Source organism: Podarcis gaigeae (genome assembly GCF_964106915.1).
Source record: "Podarcis gaigeae genome assembly, chromosome: 10".
Lineage (NCBI taxonomy): Eukaryota > Metazoa > Chordata > Lepidosauria > Squamata > Lacertidae > Podarcis > Podarcis gaigeae.
In genome coordinates, this window is record NC_139686.1 from 8,862,130 (window position 1) to 8,867,129 (window position 5,000).

General features: G+C 41.1%; 1 protein-coding gene across 1 annotated transcript in view; it reads left to right on the plus strand.

Moving 5' to 3' along the window:
- Nucleotides 1-446, plus strand: part of LOC310826184 (protein EURL) — a 13,775-nt gene extending 13,329 nt beyond the window's left edge. Inside the window, exon 5 of the mRNA XM_083700901.1 lies at nucleotides 1-446. This exon is cut by the window's left edge and continues 484 nt beyond it. The gene's annotated coding sequence lies outside the window, so the exon portion shown is untranslated.
- Nucleotides 447-5,000: the final 4,554 nt, after the last annotated feature.

Genomic DNA, 5,000 nt, shown 5'->3' on the forward strand with positions numbered 1-5,000 from the left:
TTCTTATTTATTGTAAGCAATATTTTATTACTGAAATTTTATACAAGAAGAAACTATTTTAGGTACTTTTCCACATCTCTTTATAAAAGTTTTGAATGATATATAACATTTTTGCCTTGTGTAACGATGGTTTACCCTTTTTTCAAGTCTGTGTACTTAACTTTCATGATGGAAGTTGTTGTTTTTTTTTAAAAAAAATGTTTCCCAAAGACACACTCTCAGTGGCTATAATGCGTTACTTTTACTTTTCGGCAGTGTACAATTTATTGGGCATGGGTTGTATCTTAACAGAAGAAATTTTAAGCACAGCACCTCCTTTTCGGAATGATGGTTCATGTTTTGTTAATATATGAAGAGCTGGGTTTTGGTTTTGTATGTGAATTTTTTATGCTTAATAAAAGTATATGGCTTCAAAGAAATAAACCTATAATACCTCATGGAAATAATTGTAGTATTCTTTTAATGCTCTGCCTGATATGTCACAAACCCCTTGCGCATAAAAAACTAGGATTCATTGGTACCTCTGGTTACGTACTTAATTCGTTCCGGAAGTCCGTTCTTAACCTGAAACGGCTCTTAATCTGAAGCACCACTTTAGCTAATGGTGCCTCCCACTGCTGTTGCGCCGCTGCTGTGCGATTTCTGTTCTCATCCTGAAGCAAAGTTCTTAACCCAAGGTATTATTTCTGGGTTAGCGGAGTCTGAAACATGAAGCGTATGTAACCCGAGGTACCACTGTATTAAGTAAGCTAGGCTTAGAACACTTATCTTGCACATGCGACCACCACTGATGGGCACATGACTCAGGGCAAAATACAGCAAACAGCTAGTTTATGCAGTTTGTTCCTGTGAACATCCTACTACAAAAAGTGCTTTGAAATCTGGGGTGCATGATGCTATACAATGCCCGTCAGGGAAAAGCTACTTGTGCATTTGTTCGGATATCATCTCTGGTAATTACACTTCTGTGGTAAAACTGTGTTTTGACTGATTAAAGTTGTAGTTGAGTATTTGCCTTCAAGATTTCATCTCTCTCGGCATCTGCATCCAGCCTTCTCTTAACAAGCATCTTGGCAAAGGTCCAGAGAAGGAGCTGTTTATGCCGGTGGGACTTACCTTGTGATCATTTTAAAGCATTTTCCTCCCAACTTCAGTTTACAAAGATCAGTAGTAACACACAGATGATAGCGACCTTTTCCCCTCTGGCTCTTCGGGCAGACTGATGATCCCTTCATCCACACAGAGCAAATAAGCTTTTAAAAGTAGTGTGCTGTGTGGTCTTGGACTTCAAAGAAGAGTTAAAAAATTTTGCCTCGAGTGGGAGAAAATGATGAATGATGTTTGACTTCAAGGTTGCTCAATCAGTTGTAAAAGTGCTTTGTGTTGTGTAGTGGTGAGAGTGTTAGGCAGAGCGGGGGGGGGACTAGGGTTCGAATCCCCACTCTGCCACGAAGCTCACTGGGTGACTGTGGGCCAGGAACTGCTGGCCTACTTGGAGGAAAAGTAGGATATAAATAAAAAAGCTATAAACCTACTTAAATAATCACAATATTTTTGAATGTAATGTCAACACATGGGTTGTTGTTGTTTAGTTGTTGAGTCGTGTCCGACTCTTCGTGACCCCATGGACAAGAGCACGCCAGGCACTCCTGTCTTCCACTGCCTCCCACAGTTTGGTCAAACTCATGCTGGTAGCTTCGAGAACACTGTCCCACCATCTTGTCCTCTGTCGTCCCCTTCTCCTTGTGCCCTCCATCTTTCCCAACATCAGGGTCTTTTCCAGGGAGTCTTCTCTTTTTCATGAGATGGCCAAAGTATTGGAGCCTCAGCTTCAGGATCTGTCCTTCCAGTGAGCACTCTGGGCTGATTTCCTTCAGAATGGAGAGGTTTGATCTTCTTGCAGTCCATGGGACTCTCAAGAGTCTCCTCCAACACCAGAATTCAAAAGCATCCATTCTTCGGCGATCAGCCTTCTTTATGGTCCAGCTCTCACTTCCATACATCACTACTGGGAAAACCATAGCTTTAACTATACGGACCTTTGTCGACAAGGTGATGTCTCTGCTTTTTTAAGATGCAGGGTTAGTCTCAAATTATATGAAAACCTAAAAATCCTATTTTGGGAACAGTTGACATTTCACATATTTGTGCTACTTTCCTTAGAGAGTATTACTGAAGAAATGTGGCCATATGCTATCTGTTACAGATTTTACTGTATTTGGTATGGTGTGATTACTCCTGCGCTCAGAACTAACTTCTCAGGCAAAGCTAATTCTTAACCCAGTTCTGGGAGTGACCTTTATCTATTAGGGCATTTTGAACATGCATAAGATGTTCTCATAACCTCAATACCTTTGGTCAGTTCCAGAATAGCTTCTGTCCTTTGCAAATAATAAATGCATGCTATGGTTGCTTAGAAATTGTGCTGAAGCAGAACCTGGACAGAGGGTTGGAGAAGACCCTACAAAGATAATAGTATCGTCCATTTCAAAGCCAGCATATACCACCAATTCTCTTGTAGGAAAATAAATGTCAAGAGGATGGGACCAATTTTTCCTCCTTTTAAACTTGTTTTTCTCTATGAGACTGCCTTGGGCGAAGTCAAACCATTAATGCATCTCGCGAAGCACTGTGTGCTCTTGACAGTTCTCAAACGTCTTTTTGTTCTCTGCCCATGTACAGATGCCAGCAGCTATTTTAATTAGGGCTTCACTTCTAAAAGAAAACAAAAGCACAGTGTGCAGCTTGCTCAGCGTGACACCCGATTGGAGCCGAAACAAACCACAGGGGCGGCTTTGTTTTCATTGTGGTCAAGAATAAATGATAAAGGATGTGGCCTGCATTAATGCAGTCCAAAGCTGCACAACATTTATACAATTTTGTGATTTTAAGTAGACTTGTAAGTTAAAGTTATATAAATGTCACTGCACACACACACAAATCTAACCTTAACTCTTGGAAACAGCTTTATTTACTCTTGCAGGAAGGATGTTTCCTACAACAGATAATTTGGACCCAGTAATAATAATAATAATAATAATAATTTTTTATTTATACCCCGCCCTCCCCAGCCAAGGCTGGGCTCAGAGCGGCTTACAAGCAATAATAAAAACAAGATGAATGATTACAACTTAAAAACAAAAATAAAATACAACATTAAAATAATGGAACATTAAGATATTAAAATGTAGCCTCATCGCAGGAGGAGAAGGAAAAGAAAGGGGAAAAAAGAGAGGGAGGGAATCAAATTGGCTCCAAGCCAAAGGCCAGGCGGAACAACTCTGTCTTACAGGCCATGCGGAAAGAAATCAGATCCTGCAGGGCCCTGGTCTCATGAGGCAGAGCATTCCACCAGGTCGGAGCCAGAGTTGAAAAGGCCCTGGCTCTGGTCGAAGCCAATCTAACTTCCTTAGGGCCCGGGACCACTAGGGTGTTGTTATTTATGGACCTTGAGGCTCTCCGTGGGGCATACCAGGAGAGGCGGTCCCGTAGGTACGAGGGTCCTAGGCCGTGAAGGGCTTTAAAGGTCAAAAGCAGCACCTTAAATCTGACCCTGTACTCCACCGGGAGCCAGTGCAGCTTGAAAAGCACTGGGTGAATATGCTCCCATGGCAGAGACCCCGTGAGGAGCCTCGCTGCAGCATTCTGCACCCGCTGGAGTTTCTGGGACAGCTTCAAGGGCAGCCCCGCGTAGAGCGAAGCACATAGTACATAGCAAGTTTGTAGGAAATAATGTCCAGGTGAGATGTTTGGTTGAGGAACCCTTTTCTTCTGGAAAAGCTCTGTTCCTAGTGTCAGATTTAATTTTCAGTCATTTATCTCAGAAATTTCTATCCCCCCGCCTTGCCATTCTTGACCCCAGTTCGCATGATGAATGCATAAATAAATAAATTACCCACCCCAGTATGATACTTAGGTAAAGGTAAAGGGTGTTGGAATGGTATACGAAAGATGAAGAGGTTAAATCGGTAATGATACAGTGGGCAAAGGATTTTGGGTATAATATTCAATTTGAGGAATGGGAAAAATTGTGGAAAGAGAATACAAAATTTACGGCATGTACATCACTGAAAGAGAATGTGATGAAAATGTTTTATAGATGGTATATGACACCTGTAAAACTAGCAAAGATGTATAAAGTTGATAACAAATGTTGGAAATGCAAAGATAAAGAAGGGACATTCTTTCATCAGTGGTGGGAATGTAAGAAAGTGAAAAGCTTTTGGGAAATGATATATAATGAGATGAAAAAAATGTTAAGATATACTTTTGTGAAAAAACCAGAAGCTTTTCTTTTAGGTATTGTAGGAAAGGACATAAGAAGAAAGGACTATAAGCTTTTCCAATATGCTGTAACGGCAGCCAGAATCCTGTTGGCCCAGAAGTGGAAACAAGAGGAGATACCGACGATAGAAGAATGGAGATCAAAACTGATAGACTATGCGGAATTGGACAAATTAACTGGGAAAATTAGATATACTAAAGACCAAAAGTTCATCGAGGACTGGGGAAAATTGGTGGATTATCTGAAAAACATATGCGGTGTAAATACAACGCTAGCGGGATTTCAAGAGGCACTGTAAAAAACAAATAAGTATTGTTTATTAAAAATAATGGGAGTAAGGAGGAACAATGGCAATACGAAAGAAGGGAATGTGTATTAAAGGTATAAATATGGATGATTGTCAGAGACAGTCATGATTTGTTGTATTCGAGATAAAATGTATAACAATGGAAAACTAATAAAATTTATTTAAAAAAATAGGTAAAGGTAAAGGGACCCCTGACCATTAGGTCCAGTCGTGACCGACTCGGGTTGCGGCGCTCATCTCGCTTTATTGGCCAAGGGAGCCGGCGTACAGCTTCCAGGTCATGTGGCCAGCATGACTAAGCCACTTCTGGCGAACCAGAGCAGCACATGGAAACGCCGCTTACCTTCCCGCTGGAGCGGTACCTATTTATCTACTTGCACTTTGACTTTTTTTTCTAGGTTGGCAGTA